Source organism: Urocitellus parryii, unplaced genomic scaffold (genome assembly GCF_045843805.1).
Source record: "Urocitellus parryii isolate mUroPar1 unplaced genomic scaffold, mUroPar1.hap1 Scaffold_48, whole genome shotgun sequence".
Lineage (NCBI taxonomy): Eukaryota > Metazoa > Chordata > Mammalia > Rodentia > Sciuridae > Urocitellus > Urocitellus parryii.
The window spans coordinates 4864864-4892178 of NW_027554049.1; the positions used below are offsets into that span (position 1 = coordinate 4864864).

General features: G+C 43.7%; 1 long non-coding RNA gene and 1 pseudogene across 1 annotated transcript; one reads left to right on the forward strand and one right to left on the reverse strand.

The window, feature by feature from the left end:
- LOC144252593 (uncharacterized) lies at positions 1–18803 on the reverse strand. The gene is made up of 3 exons (XR_013343026.1): positions 18727–18803; positions 4334–4388; positions 1–91 (listed from the first exon to the last, which is right to left on the reverse strand). It is a non-coding gene; the product is annotated as an uncharacterized LOC144252593 (long non-coding RNA).
- The window catches only part of LOC144252592 (sterile alpha motif domain-containing protein 11-like), an 18065-nt pseudogene continuing 9136 nt past the window's right edge, over positions 18387–27315 (forward strand).

Consider the following 27315-nt stretch of genomic DNA (forward strand, 5'->3'; position numbering starts at 1 on the left):
TTAAAAAAATATGTTCTCCAAGATTCTTGGTGTAACATGGAGGTAGTCCAGATAGTTTTCAGGTTACTAGTGTATCAATGTCCTGTAGATGCTAAAAAAGAAAAAAAAATGTAAATCATATGAAAAGTTAATGGCAAATATTAGATATAGCTTCAATTTACTCACAGATAAATCAATGTGTACCTTATTCAAATTTATATATTTAAGTCATAAATTTTAATGTAATAAACATGTATAATCAAAATTGGCCTGAATAATGCTTTTAAAATGCTCCTTCTCAAAAAGGTATTGTACATGAATTTATGTTATGTCCAATGCCATTGCATTGTATTTAAAGACTTCCCTGGTAAAAAATGAAAAATAAATTTAAATAGAGTCACATTCTACCTAGTAAAATACTCATGTTACAAAATGCATGCAGGAGAGGAGATCAGGATTAGTATCTCCCATTCTGTAATCACTCAGAAGCATGTGGGATCAATGATATAAAGTTGCTCATATGTTTGGTAGCTTTTCAATTATAAAAATGCCAGTTTCATACAGTTTAACTTAGTAGGTAAGAAGATTACACTTTTATTTCTGACTGTGTGCAACTAAATATATATAAATTAAGTATGGGTATAATGAAAATTTCTTTACAATGGTTGTGACAGTGAGTATTGCTTCTGGTTTTTGAAACATCATTTAATGTATGTTTATTATTAAATTATTTCATGCTATATAATGACTTTTGAAGTTTCTTCTTCCATCTTAAGTGTGTCTTTACAATACTTATGTATAATATTTACATTTCAATAACAAATGCATCTGTAGAAATGATTTTTGATTACTATATAAGCAAATTTTGTTGAAAGTGGGAGTTATCATTCACATAGTGTACAGTGATTAGATGGGATTAAATGTTCTTATAGGTTCTTTGCCAGCCTCAAGATTTTGAATTGTTTCACTTCAGAGTAGATTATATGGTAGAATTTTTGAAACCTATAAAGTAATGGAGAGGTGCACAAGTTTACAATTTTATAGAAAAAGCCTCAGAACTGAATTTCAGGTATAGATAGATCGGTTACCAGCTCCTTGTGTGCAGTGAGCATTTTACTTCAACTTTGTGAGTTTAATTTTTCCATTTGTAAACTAATAGAGTATAATTTGGTGTTTATATGTTTTGTTTAGTTTTAAGATTCTAGAAATAAGTGAGACTTTGACCTGAATTAAGCATGTACATCACCCACTAATAAAAATAGTGGATATGGCAAATAGTGGCAAAATTTTTTATGTTCTGTAAAAAGGAAGAAAGTATGCAGAATCTATACAGGAGAGGTCCAAGAACATTCAAGAACATTTTCCATTACCTTTGAACCCTCTGACTCAATGAAGAGCATAAAATAAATGGAGAGGGAGGATTTGCAGACACATACAATGCTAAGAGTTGTGGCTATGCCCACTCTTAATGAGTCAAAGCTCCCATTCTATCAAAGGGTACTTCACTTTCTGTGACTAACACCCTCATTCCCATCCTCAGTTGTTCATGGATTCTGTGCTGTATCACTTCCTATAGTTATGCAATATGGAGTCTCCTCCATATTATATTCATCAGTTCGTAGCGAGGAGGGGTACTGCCTTATTAATTACAAATTTAGTGAAGAGGTGATGAGATCACCTTTGATAACAAGTTTTCTATGGCTTCATTTATAATCCTTATAATTTTAAAGACATATTTTTATTATTTTTGTTCTTGGAGAAATAAACATTTCAGCCATGTGTTCCATATTTTATTGGAATCAAGTTTCTGAAGTGATCTAGGAATAGTTAAAACAGAGAGAAAGATAAAGGAAAAGGAACTGTATATTCAAGGTAATATTGTCACATGTAAGAGGAATTTTCAATCAGTGAAACATTACAAAGTTGGGAAAAGAGAAAATCTATCTTACCCAAATTTAACTCTTCATAGGACCTTCCTGCTAATAATTTGACCAAGAAAACCAAGTTCATTTAATTAGCAATAATAAATGCATTAATAATTATAATGATAATGCAACAACAGAGTAAAATAATTACATTAAAATAGAGTGTAAAGGCTGGGCATGGTAGTGCACTCCTATAATCCCAGCAGGTCAGGAGGCTGAGACAGGAGGATCATGAGTTCAAAGCCAACCTCAGTAATGGCAAGGTGTTAAGCAACTCAGTGAGACCCTTTCTCTAAATTTGAAAAATTACAAAACAAGGCTGGAGATGTGGCTCAGTGGTTGATTGCCCCCTGAGTTCAATCCCTGGTACTGCCCCCTTCCCCCAAAGGGGTAAAGGTCAGAAAATCTCAGTAACAAGAAGCAAATTCATGAGAAAAAAATACTTAATGGATCTGATAATACTATGAAACATCATTCCAATGTGAATTTAAATGACATTCTCATGCCATGTACTGTGGCACATGCCTCTAATGCCAGCAACTGTGATAGCTGAGGCATGAGGATAAGAAATTTGAGGCTAGCCCGGGAAACTTAGCAAGACCGTGTCTCAAAATGTAAAAATAAAAATTATGAATAAAAAGAAAAAATTCTCATGTTATATTTATAACCATAAAATAACATTAAGAAACTGAAAACTCTAAGAAAAAAATGGTTAAGATAATTAACTCTAAACAAAAATGGATATGAATTAATAATCATATAGAAAAAAATCAGTCATTGTGAAATAATCACTAAATAGCAAAATGTCAGATCAAAATGCCAACAGGTAAGAAAATAAAATGCAATAAAGGAGGGTATAAGTGGAGTATAAAACAAAGGGAGAAATACTAAAGACATACAAAGGTGATCCAATAAATATACAACTGGAATCCAAAAAGAAATAGCAGAACAATGGAACAAAGCAAATATTTTAAGTTACAATTAGGAAAATGATCTTGAAATAAAATAAAACATGCATCTAAATAATTAAAGGGCACATTCTGCACAAAAGAGAATTGATCCAGAATCATCAATATCAAGGTAGTTTCTGATGAAATTATTGTATATATAAGGAAAGAGAGAATACTGTCAGTGGCAAGCCAAAGACATTTGTTCAGGATGTGCTGTTTAACTACAGTAACAAAGGATCCCAAAAGATAATCTCATTGTAACTTTATAGTTGATAAGGAGAGGTTTGCAAGAGGGAGAGGAAAATGATACATTCTAATTTTATTGTTTATCAGTTTGGGGAAAAATATGCAATCAAAAATAAAGAACTGAGAGTATCATGGGATGGTAGTAATATAAAGATTAACAATTTGATACACTAAAAGAATATCCTAAGTATTAGAAAATCAAAGGAAAAATGAGAGTATTGAAAACTATCTCATAATGAAAGATATCTAAAGCAGTAAACACATAATACAGTAACATGTCAGAACTGACAAAAATTGTCATATCAAAAAATGGAAATGAAATTAAGTTGCTTATTAAAAGACAAAAAACCTTCAGGTTGCTCACAAAGCAAAATCTTGGTCTCTTGTTTTATACAAGAGACAAGTGTAAGCAAAGGCATTCAAAAAACCTCAAGGTCAAAAATATAACAGACATGCCAAAAAGCAGGAAGGATATAAAATTGGTTACAACAGGGTAGAGTGCAGCCACAGAAGTGTTAAACAAGCAAAGGAAAGAAGTTTATAAATCTGAAGTGTGTGCCTTACAATGATGACATGACAGTTATGAATATTTATCTACTAAACAGCAAAGCAGAAGCTGTCATAAAGCAGAAAGTATAAGAGATTTGAGGCAAAATGGTCAGATACACAAAAATAATAGGAGACTTTAGTATACTGTCTCTGCCAAAGCCAGATCAAATAGTCAGAAAAGCAAGAATATTCAAGACCTCAACAAGGTATGTAATAAAGTAGAGCAGCTTTTGTATGTACAATGAACTTTGTGATCTAAAAACTGAAAATAATTAGTAAATTATTAAAAATATTAAAGTAGAATTCAAGGTAGAAAACACTAAAACTAGTAAGAGTAATTTTGTTGACAAAGAGACAAATAGAATGACTAAGACATGAGTTGGTGTGAATATACTTTGTATAGAACCAGAGATATGAAAAAATATGCTCTATATGTGTAGTAAGAATTTTAGTGCATTCTGCTATCACATATAAATTAAAAAAGAATAACTTAAGCAAATAATGGAGAAGAAATAAATAACAATAATCAGGAGCAGGCAGGACATAACAGTCAAAACATGAGGTGTTTTGCAAAACTCTATGCAGTCAATTGCATGATTTTTTTTTCAGTAAAACATACTTTACCAAAACTCATCACAGAATAAATGGGAAGTTTCATTTTATTGACACAATGAAGCTAATTACCAAAGAGCAGTCCTCCCAGGATTCAACATGTATCCACAGTGAATGCTACAAAACTCTGAAAAATAAGTAATTACTATGTTACTTACAGTGTTTCAAAGCATCTTTATCCTCCATACAAACAAAGTGGAGCATTTATAATAAATCTTCATAAACAATACACTAAAAAGAAAATTAAATACAATCTTATTTTCCCACAGATCACTGCAAAGTATAAGTAAAATACTAGTAGAGTTCAATATCTTATTCTTTGTTTTAAAGCAATAAATAACAGTTAAGTTTTATTTTAATATAAGAAGTGAAACTAGTATCATCCGGCATGCAGACCAGAAGCATTTGCCATCAATTAATATACATTACAGGAATTAATGTATCTATGAGTGTGAGAGACAAGAAATGGTAATAATATGATATCATAGTTTATTATAATATTTTTAATGAAGAAGTTATATAAGAATGATTATCAATAATGTAAGAATTTTAAAGAACAAAGTAGGCAGTTTATAAACATTAATATGTTATTATTACAACATCAGTAAATGCATAATTTAAAAAGTTAAAAATAATAAAAGGATATCATGTGCTCACTACCTATTTATAAGACTTCTGTCCTACGTAGTTTACATTTATTTTTACAGATATCTTCTAAAGTGCAGGTGTGTTTTAGTATGTGTGTTGTATGTGTCTATGTGTTCTGTATATGCCAGAATCAGTCTAAACTTTTTATTCCAAATTAAAACATAGTACTACTTTATATAATACCCTACTTGATGGTTCTATTTCTGGAACTCCAACAAATAACACCACATTAAATGAAATTAATTTTTTCCAATAAAGATATATAATCAGTTAATGAGAAGGGAATAATTATTTAGTTAGTGTCTGCTCTATGCTAGTTGTTCAATAATTAAATGACAACTATATCATTTAATCAAAAGTAATATAAAAAGAAAAATACCAAAAGATATATAGCATTATCCAAATTCATTGAAAATAATGAATCAAAATCATTAATCTCCTCTTGTACATCATTCTAGTAAGAGAATTAAGATTTGCAGCTAGTCATAACTAAGCCTGAGTTGTATTTCTGCTATAGCTTTCTTCCTCATGGAAAATTTCTACACATTTTTTCATCATTTTCTGGATGAAACCTGATATTTTCTTTGAATATACGTGAGGAACATTTCCCATTTGTGGTGCAATTGTTGTCACTATTGTGATCAAGTATCCAGTCGACCACCAGAACTTGCATTCTCCATTCACATGTTGAACTCTTCTCAAAAACTGTGCTATTGCTCCATATAAAAAAGGGGAAAACAAAACAAAACCCTCTCTAATTCTTTGAAAATAAATAAACTCACATTAAATTAAAAAAAAAAAGATTTGGGTGTACAGCTCAACAACCTTCTATGCCCAAAGCATCTCTCCTGTATTTTCCAGCCAGTTAGCAGCAATGTCCATACTCTCAGTAATCACAATGTGTACGTGTGGATGGTTATCTTGTAGGATAACTTAGTATATAGGTCTTCAGGTCCAAAAGAAAATAAATGGTACAGGTTATTTTGTGTGTGTGTGTGTGTGTGTGTGTGTGTGTGTGTGTGTATGTGTTTACTGACCATAACTTTAATGCTTATGTGCCAAATGAATAAGGGTTATGATTTTCTTGAAAGCCCTCTGAAATTTATTTCAAAGACTTTCTTTGGCCAAACATGCATATTGGCCCATTCTTTGCCTTATTTCATGTTTTAAATGAGTGTCAACGGTTACTCGTTGCTATTAGAGTAAGACATGGGTGGCAGCAGAGGTCAGGGACTCTCTGGCATTCCATTAGAGCCATAAAAACAAAACAGAATGATAATTTCACCTGCTCTAACCTCAATTTTTCCAGGATGGGATGGACATTGACCTTACTGTTTGTCAGTCATTGACTCTATAAACTTCAACTACTTTAATTCTGCTTACTAAACAAGAAGACTTTTTTCACAAAAAGGATAAAAAATAAAACAATGGAAAACACTCAGCAATGACTCAAGGGAGAGGCATATACAGGTGACAGAAAAGATAAAATAACATCTTCTTTAGTCCTGGGTCACATCTCTCGTTTGGCTATTTTACAATAACCAACAACCTTCAATTTTATCTTCTTTTGTAGAATACCTTATAACTTCTGTTATGTGATCAAGTACAAGCAATAAATCTAATAAATTGTTCATTCTCCCTAAAACCTATTTGTGGTACTTGAAGGGTTTATGAATTTCTGTGAAAGTTTTTTTTTTTTCTACCATTCCCAACCTTCAAAGTTTTTAGCTGAAATGTCCATAGAGAGTTAAGAGAATAATTAATCTTTTAGAATTTCTTTTCTAAAGAAGCACAAATAGCAGTTAATAAAGCATATGTTAAATGTGTTTCTTTTAAAGTTATTTGGAAATTGACTTCTTAATAATAATTTAATGAAATAAAGGCTAGAACCTGAAATAACTTTCCTCCAGTTTTATTTTTTTGACAAAAATCATTATTTGTTGGTGGTTTTTCATAATTAAATGGGAAACAATTTAAAGTTTAAGTGAGGTTATTCAAGTGCAACTTTTCATGAAAAAGCACTGTTCAAAGGACATCTGAATATCTGATAAATAGTGCCCTTTAAAGCAAGTCATTTTCTTCTCTTAATTTGTTCATTGTTTTAAGTTATGATTTGAGAGTTAATATTAAACTTTGGATTTTCAGAATAACAATAGGTCTTCACTTTTATTTCTCATCTTAACATTACCAAGACAAAAAACAAAACAAGAACAAAAACAAAAACATAACAAAACAAACAGAAACACAGATAAATTTCTTGTGGAAATTATTGATGTTTGTTAGACTGATAGATTGCAATTCCCAAATTAATGAGATGCCACAGAGTTGTTAGGTCACTCCTTAGAAGGTAGACATGCATTTCTAGGGACATGATTTCACATATAGACATTAATACAGAAAATTAGTGATATTTTAATTCCTTGATTTTTCTTACAAAAATTAGTGATATTTTAATTTTTTTATTTTTATGTGGTGCTGAGAATTGAACACCAAGTGAAATAAAGTGATCTGATACATGAAAAAGATTAGCTTTTTAGCCATTAAAAAGTAAAGTTTTTTATTCCACAAATTGATTTTGAATTTTCCATGAGTGATTTATTTCTGCTTATTAATAGCTAAAATAACATAATTATCATGAAACAATGTGTTTTTTTTCTGTATTTATCTGACCAGGAATCAATGTAAGGGGATCAAGAACTCATTAACTGTATTAAAAATTCCTTAATATCCAGTAAAGTTAGCTGAATTTTCAATCAATTTGATCAGCTGTGTCTTTGAGACAACACTGATTTTCCTCTTATGCTTCGATGGGTTGTTAAATCACTGATGCTGCTGAGCTGAATTCGTAAAATTTGTCAAGGTGAAGAGTTATTCTGATACCAAAAAGTTAGATCAGTTGCTCACTTTGAAAATTCTAACTTTATTTTGTATACTTCTTTCTCTTCTACCAGGTGAGGGGTTCTTGCACCACTGATTTATGGCAAATATCTCAGATATTCGGTAACTATTTTCTCAAGGCTTGAAAAATTTCCTGGCAAGGTCTTATATCTCAATGAAGAGTGGGTGGTGTGACTGTCTCATCAGCTTTCCAGAACATAGATGTCCCCTTCATATAGCAGTTCCAGAGACAAGCCTATCGCTGGGCAGATAATAGACTCAACAAATGAGCTGATTCTTTTACATTTGACATTCAGGTAGGTCTTGGCAAAGAAAATTTAATGTATTTTGATGATAATATTCCAGAAATATGTAATTATAGGGCATATATATTCTTAGAATTAACTGACTAAAAATACAAGAGAGAAAATGAAGGGGAGACTTTATAGTATTATTTTTTTAAATATGTATTTTTTAGTTATAGGTGAATACAATATCTTTATTTTTATGTGGTTCTGAGGATTGAACCTCTGAGTCACAACACCAGCCCCTGTGGTGTTATTGTCATATAAACTAAATTTCACATTATTTAAAGAAGGATCTAAATTTGACAAATTCTGTGTTATTTCAAAGAAATGGATGGTTTCTCTTATTAATGTGTGTTCTCTAAACCCATACATGAATGAGCCCTAATAAAGCTCACACTCAATGAACTCTAATTAACTGACCATTTCTCCAAGTTCATCTTACAGCCTCTCACACAAATACCTTTGTTTGAACCTACACTTTTGAAAGGCATTGATTTCTTATCATTGACAATGCTTTATAAATAAGATGTTAGCCATAAGAAAGGTGCATAAAAGGATGGCATGATCTAGGTTTTAGGAATATTTAGAGCAACAATGAATCTGAAAAGAAGACAATCCTATTTCATTTCCACTGAGGTCCGTATCCATGGAAACTCCCTTTTAATAGCATCCACATCACACTGGAAAAACAGGTATGCTACCTTTTGAAAGTGAGTGCATTAAAAGAATCTAGCTCTTTGCTAAGAAGGTCAGCTCTTGAAAGCCTTCAAGAGCTTTGGTAGCTGAGAAAGCTGGAGGGCTGTAAATCCTTCCTTTCGTTGCTAAGAAGCTTGGCTCCTGAGAATCATATCAGTGCTCTCTAACACAGAGTGTGGAATGTGAATCCTTTGTTTCCTGCCTATGATGTTACACTCTTGAGTACTTGTTTCTTTAGCTAAGAGAACATGCAGGAGAGGCCTATTACATGAACCCAGAGATTAATTATGAATAGACACAAACTGAGAAAGACAGGTAGAAAGATGTACAGTGTGTGAGGAAAGAAGACTTATTTGCAAGAATGCCAGATGGCAAATGCCATTACAGTAGAAATATATGCACTAAAATAATATTCACATGTTAACATTTTAAAACATTTTGTAATCTCAGCACTTGTTTTTTTTTTTTTTTTACTATAATAAATTTCTGTCAAGGAAAATGCCTTCCCTATTGGATTATTCAACATACTCATTGAAAATGAAGGAAAAAAATACTAAAGGTCATTGTGTTTTTAAATCAAATTTGTGACACAGCAGAACTACTCTTCTTTTACTATATAGTAAGAGAAATACTTTAAACAACTGGATGATAAATAATTATGATTGTTCAATAAAAAATAAGTACAGTATATTTTATTTACACATATAAGTCAAAGCATCCTTTTTTTGTATTTACACAACTAGAAAATAAGCCAAGAGTATTAATTATCTGATAAACTTTTCTATTTAGGAGATTATCATCAATATCTATAAATATTAGGATACTTGTGAAAACTGAGGTACTACTTTCTGTACATATTAAGTTAAAAATTTTATATGGCCTAATAGACCATAGCATCAACATTAGATGGCCAAATAATAAAAGTTATAAAGTTAGAAATAATGTTAGTATTAATAATAGCAATGGCATGTGTCAACTTACTCTGTGGTTCATTTCTTGACTTACTAAGTGCTATATACTTTCATGAGCATCTTGAATCCATCATGTAATGATCTTCAATATACTCTCCTGAGTTGGTTACTACTAGCAGTTCATTTTACAGAACAGGCAGAGAGTTTGATTGATTTGTTTAAGAATAAGATTTTTGCATAACAAAACTGGGATGTTTTTGTTCCATGAGTAGAGCCCCAGACAGAGAAATAATGATAATCATTTTAGTTTTCATCCCTATATATGTTACAAAGTAATATTCGATATATGACCTATTTTGATCTTTATAGCCCTTCTGTAACTAAAAAGACTGATACAGGGATGTAAAGTGAATTCCAATATCAAAAGTTTACTAAATGCCAGGATATGGAATCAGAATGAACTACTAATGCTCCTTCCACAACTTGTATTCTTTTTATAAATGAATATAATACTGCAAAAAACCTCCCATCAATTCAAATGATGATAAAGCAACAAAACAATAGCTAATAAATATAAACATTAATCACCATCTCATTTACTTTCTCAGAATCTTTCCACTTCCCAGTTTCCACTGCCAACAGCACAAGCATTTTGCATGACTCAGAGACTTGTGGCCATTTTCATTCTTCAAAACCCCCGTCAGCAAATTGTGATTTAAATCCATTCTTTTCCTTTCAATTTCTACAATTATGAAACTAGTTATAATCTCATGGTTGGATAACTCCCAAAGCCTCTTACCTATTTTCATTTGAACTTTCTATTTCAACCAAACCTCAATAGGACAAGTAATCTCCAATACAGTACAAAGAAATGCATGCTGAAGCTTCTTGCTGCCCAGCTATCTAAAACTTTCATACAAAAAGTAGCATTGTATGTGGACTAGGCAGTTTAGGACTTGAACCCTTGCTCTGAACTCATGAGCTGTGTGATACTGAGAAAATGTTTAAACTCTTCATGCCTTGTTACAGTCCTCTTTAGAGCAGGATGATAATGCTACTTACTCATGGATTGATATGACATCTGACGAATTGTTACACCTAGAGTGATAAGGAAAGTATCTAGCATGTGAGCACTTAATATATGTTACATAGCTTAATAGCCCTACTCATTTTGTTTCTGAGATGTATGGGTGAATGCATCTTCCAGTCTGCTACTCTTAGGTTTGAATTCTAAGTGTGTCTTTTAGCACTTGTGTGACCTTGAAAAATTCACTTGAGAGTCTTCGTCTGTAGATTTCACCAACAATTTTCTAATGAACATTAAATGAGACAGTAAATGCCTAGTACCTAGCACTGAATGTGGCTTATAATAAACACTCAATAGTTATTAACTATTATATTGAAAATGTTTTGGAAGGGTTGTTTCTTATAACAATTTCTTAGGATTTCATAGGACACCCATGAAATGTTCTATAAAATTGACGATAAGAAAAATGTTCAGGAAACTATTGTATCAACATATCCAAATCTACCAGATTTTTTTCATCAAATGTAATGTCAAAACTTCATCTCCTATTTTTTTAATAATCTTATGGCTATAATCATTTTTGTAAATAAATAGCTCTATTTTCCTCTTTAATTAGCTTGCTATAACTCAAACAAAAAGCCAAACAAACTTGGAATCTAAATTCAGAAATTGAAAAAATGTCATAAAATACATTTATTTTCTCAACATATGATTGATCCATTGGCTTCTTTTAACTTTCCTGCTTTAATATTCTTTCCTCCTAAATTGTCTATTTATATTTTGGGGATACAATATTTTACTTTTTTTCTTCCTTATATTACCATTAGATAAAATGTAGCTTCCATTTTCAAGTTAGATAGGATTTCAAAAATTCCTTAATAATTAAAAATACTTTTTCCATTTGAATTTCATTTCCAATTGAAAATCATATTTTTCATATTCTGATTTCTGTACCCTTCTTCTGGTAAGTACAAGAAAATCATCTGATACATACTATACAAATGTGATATCTGATACATTTACAATGGAAATATTGGAAACTCAGATGGAAAGTTGTGATACTGAGGAAATGAAAAATGAGTGCATTGTGAAGGTCATTTTCACCATCTTCTCCCTATGATGTGATTCTCCAATAACTATTAGAAATTCCCTGTTCTTCCTAATGATAATTTGTCAAAGCCATGTGCCAAGTTCCAGGACTTCAATGAGAGTGATGAAATTTGTTAAATAATCTTGACCAAAATGAGATATTATATCAAGTAAGAACTCATCCATCGACTTTATTTTGGATGGAAGAAAACCAAAGGCATTGAAAAGCTCAGAACCCAGCCCTAAGAAATAGCCTTTTTTTTTTTCCGTCAGGTGTGAAATTTAACTTATGTTGTTTTTTTGAAGATAAAATTTGAATTTATTTCTTTTGATTAACTTGCTTTGTTAGTCTCCTCTTATTTGACAACATGGCCACCCAAGAGCCTTTTCTTTTTTTATGACTTCAATCAGATCTAGGGAAAAATGATTACTATTTTTCATTACTTTTTTTTAATCATTGCATTCTGGTCTGTACCTTATTAAAAGCCAAATATTTTCATTCCCTGTAATGGGAACTATTACTGCTGATAGTTTCCTTTTTATTTTTTATCTTTATCACTAAATGAAAACTTAAACCTGTTTACTTTATAGAAAAATATTAAGTACCTATTTGGCGACTGCACAGTTGCCTTTAATTTAATGGAATAGATAAATTCTAGTAAGTCTAGCTGAAATATTTACCACAAATCCTCATTATAAATCAGAAACTTATTTCTATGCAGGGGTAGAAATGTACCAAATTCAATTGAGTTCAAATCAGCAAATATTTATTGAGAACGTACCTCAGATATTGTGCTGAGTACTGCATGATACACACAGAAGAGAAAGACATTGCCACTGCTCTTTAGTAATTAATAGTCACCCTAGAAGGGATACTAGGTATGCAGATATGTCTAATACAGGAGAAATACTCAGGTCTTAAAAGGCATGTAAACAATGTGTTACAGGATTTTATTTTAAAATGATTTCGTGCCCTGTTTTGGGAAAAGAGGTTCTGTGACATTTTTACTACTAGAGGAAGGAGAAGGCTTCCTAACAGAGTAAAACTAAGCAAAAACATGGAGGTAGTAATGTGGGGGCCTCTTAGTAAGGCCACTTTAGACACAGCATGGGATATGTGTAGAGGAATACTAGGACATAAAGTTTTGCAGATATTGCATGGTCCTAGGTGATCAGTTAAGATAATTATATATGATTAAATAAATATTTGGGAACAATGGAGGCTTTTGAGTGAAAGTATAAAATATCTAGAACTGTTGAAAGTATGCAGAATCAATTCAGATAAGAAACCAATAAAATAAGCTTTTATTACCATGACACCTTTTCAATTTCCTCCTCTTTGGCACAGATGAAGCTCTGAAACTCCTTTCTGATATGCCTGGTAAGTTCAGTCTTTCCTCCAAATCCCAAGGAGGATTAGGTCCAGGACTTCTGAAGATATTAAAATCTCTGCTGATGCTCACATTACTTATATTAAATGGAAGAATACTTGCATACAACCTATGTGTATATACCTATAGTCTTTAAATCATCTCCATAATACTTATAATACTTAATGCAGTGTAAATATTATTTAAATAGCTCTATACTGTGCTGGTTAGAGAATAATAACAAGAAAATATCTCTACATGTTCAGTATAGACATAATTAATTTTTTTGAATATTTTTTATCTCACATTGGTTAAATCCTTGAATGCTAAACCCATAGTTATAGAGGACTGACTTTAATTAAGATATAGCAACCAACCAAAGAGTTTGAATATTGATAAAAGACAAAAACACAGAATAATACAATTTGTTCCTGGGCAGGGGGGGAGTAAAATTAGTAAAAATTCCATAATAAGTACATATTTATCTCCGAGGCATACTATTAAATGAAAACAGCATGGTGTAGAACACTGAGTGCATTATCTCTCATTTATGTGAAAACCATGATAACTCTTCTCCCCTAAAAATGAAAACCTGAAGGGTAATCTTATATAGGTATAGAAAATTTATTAAAGATTTCACAGAAACTGCCCTACTTGTTATATTTTGGGAGATGTGGGCTGTGGGTTTTAAGGTAGGAGAGAAAAAGGTGTGAATTACTACCATGTATCACAAAATTCGGAAAAAAAAAAGTTCTTTTCGATTTGATGAGAGACATGGTATTTTAATACCTTCTCCCCTCCTCCAGTAGTTGCAAAAAAAACTGTCTTTCTATTTTCTAAAGTAGGGCATGAAATCATTTTTAAAGAAAATCCCACAATGTATTGTTTAACGTCTTTTAAGACCTTTGTGTTTAGTTTTATACCATGTATTAGGTTTTTAGTAGAGAAAAATGTACTGGATAATAAATCAGGGCTTTTGTGGGTTTTTGTTATAAGTCAAAATGTTAGAATGACTTCTTCGGGAATTAACTCATCATTCATGCTTAGGGAATTTATATATTTTTTTATTTACTTGAAATATCAGTTTGAGAATATTAGAAATCAAAACATTATTACCTTAGTTTTCTGCCGGAATTAAGAACAAATTAATATTTGCCCTGCAGCATGGAAAGGAAGCAGAGGAGGGAACTGGAGAAGAGGAAGAGAAAAGAGTCTGACTGCTCTTCAGCTTTTACTACAGGGACCTCCAAGGTGATGACTAAAGGTGTGTACAGTCAGTCATTAATAGGACTTTGCTCCTGGAGAGGATTACTTGAACATGGAAGATGGTGAATCCTTTAGACTTTTCTGAGTCTGACTAGTTTTCTCTATTTTGAGCTTCCATATCTGCTTTTCCTAGGCCTGAATCCTGCCCTGTGGGGCCCCAGACAGCAAAAATTCCCCACAAACCCTCGCTGGTGGACAGAGAAGGCACATCACAGGAGAAACATGGATAAGCATCAGGAGATCTCAGGCAGCCAGCACTTGGTCTGCAGGATCTCAGACCCTCTATGGTGTGACCACTGCCTGTCGCTGTGTGTCCGTGGGCACTCTGCCTCACCCTTGTGTCAGTGGCAGGGTCCTCAGAACAGCACCACATCCCACTTATGCACCCTTAGATCTAACCTTATCTTCCAGCTTGGGCAGTGCTTGCTGAAGACCAAGGATGTCTACCTAGGCTTCTTCAGCAGAAGACTTTCAGGTATCTCTCTCTGATGAAGAGGGTACCTCTGGCAGTACCCTCTTTTTTTCAGTAATGAGGATTGAACCCAGAGGTACTTTACCAATGAGCTACATCCCCAATCCTTTTATTTTTTTTTTTATTTAGAGAGAGGGTCTTGTAAGTTGCTTACATTGCCGGCTATGTTGCTAAGGCTGGCCTGGAACTTGTGATCCTCCTGCCTCAGCCTCCCAGATCTGTAGTCCAACTCTTAATAAGCTTCTGGGGACAGGAAGGTATGTAGAGATTCCAGGGCAGGTGGTAGCAGAGGGGAGCAGTCAGGCAATGGTGCTGCCCAGGGACAGGGTAGCCATGTCAAGTTAGGAATGGCTCAGAGAGCAAAGAGCCCAGCAGGTACCAGATCAGGGTATGAGCTGGATCCACCCATGGCCACATTGGGTTGCCCCATGGACAGTCCTTAAGACACTGGTAGCTGCCATGTGCCAGGGTGTGTCAGGAAAGCCACTACCCCAGCACTGAGAATCCACCCTGCAGCCTGAACAGCTGAGGGGGCTCTCAGGTGAGGCAGAGCAGCAGCTGACCACCTGACCCCTTCTAGCCCTTTCCTTTTCCCTCCAGCACCATCCATGATGATTCAGCACATCCCGCCCAAGGTTTTCTTTGTGAAGGAACTGCCCAGATATCCTCTTGTTTCCACCTGGCAGTCTGGCAGAGACCCCACCTGTACCCACTCCTCTCCCCACTTGGGGATGACCTCTGCCCCAAAGCTCTGCAGACAGCATAGCCTAGTGCCCCTATCAGGACTTCCTGGTGGGCTCTGGCCCTAGGGCTCACAGGGCCTGTGAATTGTACACAGAGTGAACTCTAACCAGCACTGCTGGGCTGGACCAATGAAGGCCCAGATTCCCAGAGTAAGGAACACGGGTCCCTGAGGCCTTCACACCGTATTTGTGCTGAGTGTCAGCTAAAATGAATGGCAGGAGGACAGGGCAGGCACACATAAGCACAGGAACACCCCTCACGCAGCATTGACACACATGAGCACATGGGGCCCCTCACTCCACCCCTGCTGACACACCCTTGGGACGTGGAGTGGGTGAGACTACACTTAAGGCCTGTGTGCTACTTAGCTCTGGTGGCCCTGAGGGTGCACAACATTTCTACAATAATTTGAGCCATGAGGGAGAGAACTGCACCCTGCCCCTGCATCCACTCTGCAGGACAGCAGCTGCTCCCATGCACCCCTGTGTATGCTCTAGTATCCAGACTGGGCCCAAGTGTGGCCATACTGTCTGCAGGGAGGAGAATATAAACCACCCTCACATCTATCTCAGTGAGAGACAGATGAGATAGATTTGGGGGCCTCAGGGGGCACTAGATAACTCATTTCTTTCCCTTTGCTTGGCTCAGAGTTGATGGGAGCCCCTCAGTTTCTGCACTCCAGATCCATTTACAGAGGAAAGTGTCTAGGGTGTGCAGGGGTTTGGTGCTCCCACCTCCCATAGCTGCTCTGCTGACTGTTTTACTTCAAGCTAAAGGCGGCTTTAGAAGGTGGGTTTTGAGCCCACCTCTTTAAAGAAGGCTTTAGAAGATGGGTTTTGAGACCACCTCTCATTTTCAGATGGGAAAGTAAGGTCCCAAGAAGGGCAGAGAAGACTGGGTCATGCAGCTGCTGCAGGAGGGTCTGAGGCTCTGCACACCTGCTTCAGCCTCCCCAACAGAGTCTACCTTTCGGTGGGACCACAGCACCAGGAAGACTGCCCTAAGATGGGGGCTGCTTCTGCCCCCATGTGGTCAGAAACAGGCATCTCTGTCCCTTCTGCAGAAGGGCCGAGTGTACAGATCCACTGGTGACAGAGGATCAGGCCCATGCTGCCAGGCCAGGAGGAGAGGCCTCTGTGATGCCTTGAGGGTGAATTCAGGAGTGCTGAGCACCTGTGCATCACTGTGCCTGTGTCTGGTCACTGCCTGTGTTGACACCCTTGAACATGACATATGACTGTCACTGCACAGGTAACGTCACTCCAGCAGTACAGGGCGCTGTGGGTGCCTGCTAGAATTCCTGCATGTGTGCATCTGGACACCAACTGCATGGCCACAGGAGTGGGGTGAGGCTGAGCTCAGGCCCTCTCTCTTTGTTCCTTTAAGTGGCAGAGACTAAGGTAGTGGACAGCCCCAAAACACCATCCTGCATGCTGAGAGACAAGGCATGGCTTCTTTTCAGCTCACAGCTAGCTGCCCAGGTGTCCCAGCAGGGCAGCTCTCCCTAGGTCTGAAAAGGCTACATTCCTGAAGTTTCTAGCTACTTTGCAGGAATGTCTGAGGGAGCCTCATCTGGCTAACCTCTAACCCCTGACCTTCCAGGTTAACTCTTTCTAGACCAATAGTGCAACCAACTGGGTGTTACCTGTGCCTGACACCCTGCCTTGGCAGGTGAACATGTGGAGCTGGCTCCATCTGTGCCTGTGTTTCAAGTCCCAGTCTCAGGATATCTGTGATCTGTATCTCTTAGCACACATCCTGTCTGTGTTGGTGCTTGTGGGAAGTATTTGAGGATTTGTGTGCTCCATGAACCTGTCCGATGCATTCAGGCTCAGCAACTACTGTGCTGGCACACAAAAAGTCATGGGTGTGACACACCTGTGGTTGCTCTTTGTATGTCTTTGAGCATGCATGCATTTGTGGGTGGCTGGGCAGCTGTGTACACAGGTGTGCTTCCTCATAGCTCAGTGTCAGCCACACCTGTGGCCCATAAGCTCAGTCCCTGCATGTCCCCCTGTTCTTGGTGGGTCTGGGTGCGCTCCCATGCAGCACCCGCCTCATTGAAGAAGTTGGTGAGCTCAGGCAGAGAAGCCGGGAGCCAGGCCAGGACTCTGGGAACCCGCACTTCCTTGGACTCTACACCTGTGCTCTCACTCTTCCTCTGCATCTCTCTTCCCACAACCCCTTCTCTGGGTAGGCTCTTCCTGGGGTTACACCACATCTGGCGCTCAATAAATGGTTGATTGACTGATGAAAGAATGGATAAAAAGGGGGCTTTAAGAGGCAGGCACTCCAGGATGGGTCAAGTCTGGCGCAGTGGGGTTGGGGGCAGAAGTGCTGACGGCCGTCCCTTCACTCCCCCAGGACGTCTCAGGTCACCGTCTGCACTGCTGCCCGCGGGTTATTTATGACCCTCCTCCCCCTGCCGGCGGCGGAAGAGGCGGCTCCGGCCTCATCCCAGCGGCGGAGGGCCCAGCGCGGGGGAACCTGGAGCAGCGACGGTGTGGCGCCTAGTGGAGGGCGGGCGGGGCCTCGCGGGTTTGGAGGTGGGGCTTTGGCTTTTGCAGCCTTCTTACCCGTCGGTCTGTGATCAGTAGCAGCTCAGGCCACACCATGTCTGGGTTCGCCGAGACCCCTGCAGTAGGCCGGGTAGCAGGAAGGGGCGGCCCTGCTGCAGCAGTGGCGGCTTCGGGTGCAAGGGCGCAGTAGCGGGCGGGGTGGAAGCGCGGCCAGGCGCCTTCAGGGCCGGCGGAGACGCAACTCCAGCCAGGGCCAAAATAAGTTGCGCCGGCGACCGAGAGCCGGCTGCTGGGCCACCCGCGCGACATGCCGGCGGTCAAAAAGGAGCTCCCGGGCCGCGAGGACCTGGCCCTGGCCCTGGCCACCTTCCACCTGACCCTGGCCGCGCTGCCTCTGCCTCCGCTGCCGGGCTACTTGGCCCCGCTGCCCGCCGCAGCAGCTCTGCCCCCCCCCCCCCCCCCGGCCGCCTCGCTGCCGGCCTCTGCTGCAGGCTATGAAGCACTGTTGGCTCCACCACTCCGGCCCTCGCGCGCCTACCTTAGCCTGCACGAGGCCACGCCGAACCTCCACCTGCCCAGAGACCCACTGGCCCTTGAGCTCCTCTTGGCCGCAGCGGCCGCGGACTTCCAGCCGCTGCTGGACAACGGTGAGCCCTGCATCGAGGTGGAGTGTGGCGCCAACCGTGCTCTGCTCAACGTACGGAAACTCTGCCAGGGCAGCAAAGGCCCGTCCATCCGCCACCGCAGCGAGTGGCTCATGCCCAAGGAGTTCCAGTTCGTCAGCGGCCGCCAGACGGCCAAGGACTGGAAGCGCAGCATCCGCCACACAGGTGCGGCCGACTAGGGGGCGCAAGCCGCTGTCCCTCTCCTTCGCTACTGGGGACCCGCGGGTCCGAGCCCTTCGCTCTGCCACTGGGGAGACTTGGTTTTGGCCCAGAGAGTGCGCTGCAGCTCCAGAGCACGTGCTGCCGGGGTGTGAGTGCACACTGGTTGGGGCTGAACAGGTACGTGGGGCCGCGGGAGTGGGGCGGGGCGTGGGCGCGCGGAGCTGGAACAGTGTCAGCGAGACCTGGAGCAGCCCGTTTGGATGGTGACTCCAAAGGTGCGACAATACACCTTTGGAGGCCGGATCGGGGGCACCTGATAAGCGCGGTGACCCTCTGGCGAGGGTCTTGGGAAGTTTGGGACCCGGTAGCGTTTGGTTTAGGAGTTCAGGCTGCGCAGTGGCTGCCCTTTCCTGCGTTGGGGACTGACGCAGGCCTGGGTCGCAACTGCGCCTCCACTCACCAATTCCCCAGCTCAGCCTTCCACTGCCCAGCCACAGTTCGGGCTAGACTGGCTAAGAGAGGGTGGGGCAGGAGGAGGGGCGCCAGGGCTGAGAGGAAGCCGCCCTCCACCAGGGGAGGGCCTCGCCCAGGATTTGAGTTTCAGAGCCCAGCAGATCCCCTTCTCCTCTGAGAGGGTGGGGCGGGCAGCAGGCTCCGAAGTTGGACAACAGTGGGTTTGGAAGGTTGGTGTGCCTTGCATACACCTTCCGGGAGTGGGGACTGGCTTTGTGGGTGACGGCGCCCCAGAGGCTCCATCTATGCCCTGACTGCCCCTCACCAGCTGTGCTCGGCTCTCCTCACAGGAAAAAGTCTGAAGACGCTTATGTCCAAGGGAATTCTGCAGGTGCATCCTCCAATCTTCGACTTCCTGGGCTGTCGAATATCCTCGCCTGTGGTGAGACCTGGGAATAATCTGGGTTGGGGTGTCTGGACTCCCCTGAGAGCCTGGTGATCTCTAAGATTGGGAGTCCTAACTTCAGCACTCTGGGCAGGCTGGAGGGAATCCTCCCAGGGCAGATGGGGTGGGTGGGGTTGCTTTGTGCTGTTCCAGACCATCCCTGGGAATGGGTGGGAATCCTGGGTCACAGGATCCTCTCCTGTTTGGATGAAGGGCGGGTCCTGCCTGTTCTTGAGCAGCCTCCCTCATGGGTGTCTTGGAGCTACTTCTCCAGCCTTCCAGGTTCCAGGGTTTTCCCACTGTTATTGTCATTCATTGGGCCTGGGGACTTCCCTGTCCCAGGTCTGGAGATCACCAAGTCATCTGGCTCAGCAGAGAGAGGTGCTGGGTGCTGGGGCAGGACTCTTTTGAGGTGTAACAGTGTTAGCTGGCCAGGTTGCACATCTGGGTTATCCCCAGGCTTGAGCCTGAGTGGTGTGTGTCTTGGTGCTCCTAATGTTGAAGTGCTGCCCTGCAAGGGTATGGACCTCGGAGGGTCCATGACATGGAGCCTGGCTGGGGCAGGGTCTTTGCCTGTAGGTGTCCAGAGAGCAAGAACCCCACCTAGGATAGACAATCTCTGGCCTCCCCACTGGCCTGGGGAGCAGGTATGAGACTCCAGGCAGTGAGGAGTAGAGGGTTGATCTGAAAAGGAAATTGCCTCTAGAGAGGAAGCTCCCCTAGTGGGGTACCTCTAGGGACATGGGGGGTGGAGGCTGCTGTTCCTAGGTCCACCCAGCAGTCCCCTCTTACAGGAAGGAGCAGGAGGGGTGGAGGTACCAGTGGTCCTGGAGGGCCCAGGCTGCCACCTTGGGTTTATTCCCTTTGACCGGGTGGTGGGGTATCCTGGCTTCCCCGTGGGCTCTGCAGGATGCACGCTGAGCAGGCTGGGAAATCTTGGACACATGGATGCTGGCAGGGGAAGGAGAGCCACAGGCCCAGCCCACACCTGGTCTGTCACAGTCACAGCCTCAAGCCGCCCGCCCTACACACTTGAGTCTACAGGAGCACAGGGTACCTGTACAAGAGCTCCCCAAGCAGGTGTGCAGAAACACCTTTTGCTTGCTGTCACATACCTACTGGGCAAAAGATTGAAGTCCCTCTCCATCGTGGCACCCCTTCAGGCAGCTGGAACTGGACGGGATCCTCTGGGTGCCCACCTCAGACTAGTCTGGGTTCTCTTTTCTGTTTGGATGGGAGTGCCCCACAGTTTCCAACCTGCCACCCCTGAGGCCTGCCACAAGAGAGGGGCAGAGGGTGACCTGAGCTCAACATCTGCCATCACCTCAAGTGGCAATCTGAAGCTCAGAGAGGGATGGAGCTGCTGCCTTTCTGAAGCTCCCTGGTTCCTGCCCTGAGTGAAGGGCACTTCAGACCTGGGCCTGCCGGCCTCTCTGTGCCTGGCCGCTTCCTTGGAGGTATCTCCATGGATCTCCTTTCTAGCCCCAACCTATTGGTGCACAGAGGCTGTCTCTACCCACCCTTGTGGCCAGTTTCAAAGGTGTGTGCACTTCATGGTCACAGATACTCCAGGGGTAGAACATGGTGTGCATGTGACTGTGCATGCTGGAACCCACTCTCACCATTTCAGAAGGGGTCAATTATTGGTTAGGAGCCAGCTTCTCAAATCAGTTGAGCAGTGGGGAGCTAAGTCTCTGATGTATGGGGGGGCATGTGTTCCCCATCCTTGGGCAGGGTTAGAGTGGCCATCTGGGTTCTCAGCATGCTCCCCCATAGAGTTACCCCCAAGAGCCACCCCAGACCTAACCTTCCAGGGTGCTTTCAGCGCATACCAGGGACTGGAAGATCCTGTGCCCAGCTCTGTGCCTCATGTGGCTAAGACTGGCATATAGCCTGGGCTCCTTCCCAGCCAGCCGGTCCTGGCCCCCTTCCAAGTAGCAGTCTTATAGACTCTGTGTCCCCCTCTTCTCTTCCCACAGGTGAGAGGCAGAGAGATGTTTACTCCTAGTCTGGGTTCTACTTTCTGTTTGGATGGGAGTATTTCTGCCACAAAAGAGGGGAAGCAGGTGGCTTTGAGAAAATACCCCTTTTCTTTTCATGAGAGTATTTCACCTAAGGCTGAAAGGTGACTGAGGAGAAGGGCAGAGCTTATCTCCAGATGCCTGGCACTGGGCTTTGGCAGGCTGGACAAGGCAGAGCCATGGGCCAAGGGGTGTTGAAAATGATACCAAACCTATGGATTGACAGAGGCCGAGACATAGGTGGGCACTCACCACTGCCGTCTCCCTGCGCTCTGCTGTCACTGGACCCTGTCATCCTGTGGGCTGGCCCTGAAAACCCATTGGCCCCATGCCATGTGCCCTTATATTGCTGGGTCTATTTCACTCACCATGTTACAGAGGGAATCAGGGTATCCTGGGCAGACCCCAGCAGATGTGTGAGGGCAGGTGTGGGGGATACTGTGGCTCCCAGAGCTGGGGGAGGGAGCACTGAGCTGGGCAGAGCCAGGCGTCCGGAGATGATGTGGTGCTGAATCTGAAGAGAAGCGTCCTTGCAAGGACAGGACTCCATGCAGCAGCCCACCTCAAGATCCTGGATGACCTGGGGCAGGGACCCTCCTTGACCCCTTCCTCACTAAGCTCATGGGTGTGGTGAGGATCAACTCTTTCTGGCAATGGGAGGACTGAACAGGAGAGGAAAGTAGATACTCTGAAAGCCCATGTAGCCTCTGAGCCAGCAGCCTCTTAACCAAGTAAGAAAAAACCTCTGTACACTGGAAAATAATCAATGACTTTTTTTCTTTTCCCTGGGGCATCAGGACCTGGAGCCAGGAAGGGTAGAGAAATGCCAGGACTGGGGCCACACACTCATGTCCACCGCTCTGTGCAGAAATGTGTGAGCTGGGTGCAGAGCTCCAAGCTTGAGCATACACAGCACCACACACTTACACATGGTGCAGGGGGGACACTGAGGAGAGAAATGAACCATCAGGGCTGGGGAACAAAGGGTCAGGGCTGTCAGTGCTCTCGGGCAGCCTGTGGCTCCCAGGCCTGCAGATTGCAAGGGACCAGCAGTCTCAGACAGACTTCCCCTGAGCTGGGCTCTTCATGGTGCTAACAAAATAGCAAAGAGGGGCTGGGGCTGCCGCTCAGTGGCAGAGTGTTTTGTGAGGCCCTAGTTTCACCAGCACTGCAAAAGAAAAAGAAAAGTGACTTTGCTTGTTGATATTGCTGTAAGTTTTCAGGACTGACAGAGGAGATGGGATGTCAGCCAGACACGTTGAGAGGGACCTGCTCCCTGACTGCACACCCACCAGGACCAGCCCCATGATCCCTGCCCCAGGCTGTATGCACAATCCCAGAAGACTCTGGGGACACAGGGAAGGAGCTGAGGGTCATAGCTTAGGCATCCCCAGGGCTCCCTGCCACAGGGTGGGCACCCACACTCAGGCTGGGCAGGCAGAACAGCCCACACTCTGCTGTCCTCACAGGCTGTGCCTACAGCAATGAGGCCCCTGGGCCTTGGCCCAGGCCCAGGAGGCTGATGTCTAGCTCAGCCTTAACGTTCTCCTCCTCCTGCCCAGAACCGGGGGCGGCTGGCGGACAAAAGGACAGTGGCCCTGCCCCCTGCACGCTCCCTGAAAAAGGAACAGAACCCCAGCTTTTCTGCCAGTGATGGTGACAGTGATGGAGGTGGCCCAGCCTGTGGACGGCAGCCAGGCTTGAAGCAGGAGGATGATCTGCATGTCCGAATCATGAAGAGAAGGTACTTATTCCAGATCTGGGCCGGGAGGCTCAGGCTCCTATGGAAGGGGACACGAAGACCAGGGGTCTTCTGGAATGCTGCTGTGGGGCGGGGGTGCAGGCAGAGGCTGTCCTCTCTCCTGAACTGGTGCCCTGGCACCTTGTTCTGCCTCAGCCATGCCATGGTCACTTCTGGGTAGAGGTTGGCCAGCAAAGAGACCCAAGGTCCGGTACCCACCTGGGCTGACACCCACAACCTCCCAGAAATTTGTTTCCTGATATGGGCCTCGTCCTGCCAGCACCTAGGGGTGGGGTGTCTGTGAGTAAGGATGGTGGGGGCTGTGGTGCCTGGTGTTCCCCGGGGCTGTTCAGCCTGCTCCTCGTCCTCATCTCTGGGAGGCCAGAGCATCTCAAGCCCTGGGTTTGTTCAGTGGAAGCTGCCACCAGGTTGAACTGGGCATGAGGTGCCACCCTCATGACTGCCCTGGCTTCTGGCTGGTGGGATGTTAAGAGTCAGGCCCACACCCCGCTGCTGTCTCTGTGCCAGTAATGGAGCCACTGACCCTCTTTTCTCTCCCAGTAGAGTCCACACCCACTGGGATGTGAACATCTCCTTCCGAGAGACATCTTGCAGGTAGGAGCCTGGCTTGGGCAGGGGCAGCTGTTGCCATTTCTCCTGGGTCCCACCCACCCTGCTTCCCTCCTCTACCCATGGTCTTTTGTCTTGTCCTCTGTCCCAGTCAGTGTGAGCCAGTGTGGGCCCATGCGGTTGCCAGGCTGGTTTGGATGTGTGTCCTTACCTGGCCTGGAAGGTAGGTGGCATGGTGCCCAACTGAGATCAGGAGGCCCATCTCAGCCAAGTGCAGACTTGTGCCAGGCCTCAACAGCATGGGCAGGGTCCTAGACAGCCCACCCGTGGAGACAAAGCATGCTATGACCCTCACCACTGGACTGTCCATTGGAGCCCAACAGCTCTAAGATGAGGCTGTGATTTTCACCTCTCACCCTCCCAGAGACCCACCAGGAGGGAGAATGGTGATGTGTGAGCAGGTTCTTGAAGGATGCATAGGAGTTCACTGGGAAAAGGTGGTCTGCAAAGCTGTGGAGGGATGAAGGATGGGATGGAAGGGAGGAGAATGGGAACATGGCAGGTCTGGCTCAGTGGGATGCTAAAAGGTCTGCACCTTAGCCGCTGGACCAGTTGGGCTTTGTTCTCCAAGCTGAGCCAGCCACAGAAAGTTCCTGAGCAGGGAGTGACCAGATCTGTGTTTTGGAAAGATCCTTCTGGGGACCCTGGAAGGTTGGGGTTTCCTCACATGGATTTGGGTTATGGAAACAGGCTGGGGCCTGTGGATCCAAGACATAGAGGATAAAAAAGAAGCCCCCAGGAGGAGGTCAGGTGTCAGGGACCTAGTTCCTGCTCCCAAGGGGCAGGGGCTGGTTTCTGGTTATTGGGGCCAAGTTTTTCCCCAGGGCTTCGAGGGGAGCACCACAGGAAGGCCTGATGGGGAGCAGTGGGCACCAAGGGCAGGGAAAGCCTCTTGGGACTCAAGCTGTGGGTGCCTGGCCTCCCAGGCCCAGCTGCAGGAAGGCAGCTTGTCCTGGATCTCTGCCAGAGGTGTCATTATTTATGTCTTCAAGAACGTCTGGATCCTGGAGCCAAATTACAATAAAAACAGCTTTAAACTTATTTCCACCTCATTTTGGAGTTGCCAGCTCAACGGATCATTTTTATGAACCGTCATGAACATTGATGACATTTTATGAGCCTTTTACTCTGGACGCTACAGGATAAATTTGCCAGCAAGGCCTGCAGGGAAACCCAATGGCTGTGCCTCCCCTCCGGACCTGCACCTCCTTGCAGTACACCTGGCCTTGGGGTGCAGGGAGGCCCCAGGAGTCCCATGCTGAATTCTTACCAGTACTGGCTGCTGCAGCCTGGCTGTGCCTGGGAAGAAGCAGGCCTGCATTAGTGGAGACCCTGGTCCCACAGAGGATCCAGAGGGGCAAGGATGACTTTCTGGATTTCATTAAAGGGAAGGTTACAGTTCTGGAGAAGAGCACACCCCAGAGGACTAACAGCCCATCATATCCCGTCTGCTAACAGCCCCCAGTGTCTGGACAAGGAGGGCTGTGGACCGCCAGCTGCCTCACACTGGGTCACCAACTGTGTTTGTCCCATCCCGACTGTCTGTCCATCCCCATTGTCTGTCACTCTTCACTGGTCTGTCTGCCTCTTGCATCTGTCTGTCCTCTTCGTCCTTCTGACCAGTCCTGCTGGGGATGCCTGCTGCTGGCTGCAAGAAAAGGCCCAGAGCCCCTCTGCCCTGTGATGCCCCTGCAGCCTGGCTGGCAAGAAGGGCCTTCTAGGTCCCTGACCCTCTAGGGCCCCCAGCTGGTGAAGGCTACGTGAGAGAGTTGGGGTGGGGAGGCCCTCAGGGGGGAGTCGGGTCTCACCCTTCTCCTGGCCTCCTCACAACCCTCCCTGCAGCCTTCCTGACCCTGCCCCAGTCTCCTCCCCACGTGCCACAGCAGCCTGCTGAGGCCTTGCCTGTGTGTAGTGGCCCCACACTGTGAAGACAGGTGCAGAGCTCTCAACTCTCCAGCCTGTGTGTGAGTCTCTTGGCATTTTTTTTTAAATGAACCCAGCATAATTTGTTCAGTGAATAACTGAGTGACCAGAACAGGTTTTCAGGACTGGCCCATCTTGGGACCTAAGGAATGAACCCCCAAGGCAGGGACTTGGGTGTGGAATGCAAGGGCAGGTCCTGTCTAGCCAAGGGTGGCCCCCATCGGCCTGCACCTTGAGAGCCCGGGTAACCCCCAAGTGAGACTGAGCCGATCGCTGTCATTGAGGCTGGTCCCAGATGCAGGTGCTGCTGGGGGTCCAGGCCAGGGCTCACAGGAAATTACTGTGCTCACCTCTCCAGTCCCTGGAAGCAGGAAGTGTCCGGTGCACTGTGGGGAGCAGCTCCATGGCAGCTGCAGCCCTGTACCCGGCCAGCCCAGGCCCCTTCCCCATGCTGAGGACAGCAGTTCTGTCCAACATCCCACATCAGTGAGGATGATGGGGGATGAGCCTCGTGAGAATAATCCCATAAAGTACTTACTCCCCACCTGCCTCCCGCCTTCATGGGATGGGGGAGAACCTACATCTGGGTCTCTTAGGGGCTCTGGGGCCGCCCCGGGGTATCTGGTGCTGAAACTGATCTGCTTAGGGCCTGGCCTGGATTAGCCTGGCTCCTGCCAGCCCAGGCTGGGGGCTGGGGGCTATTTAATAAGGTTCAGGATCGGTTCCTAGGTCACTGTGAGGAGGCTCTGCTAGTGTCAGTGCTGCTGAAGAGGCTGCTCCACCACAGGTGGGCCGGGAGGGCACTGCTGGGGGCACTGGGCTTCCCTGCCCCTGCTCTGGCTGGCCTTGACTTCCTGTCCCCTCCTTCTCTGTTGATGATGGGGTTGCTCACATAACCCCAGGGTGCCCCACTTTCTCCTCCCTCTTCTCTCTGGGGCTGTGGGTGAGGGCTCAGCAGGAGGGAGAAGGGACAAAGAATCACATGCAGGGTGATTCCAAGGCCAGGCCTGGGTGCACCCTGGGTGCACCCTGGGGATCACAGGTGTCCTGAGCCTGCCAGGGCAGATCTTTTTATCTACGGGACTTT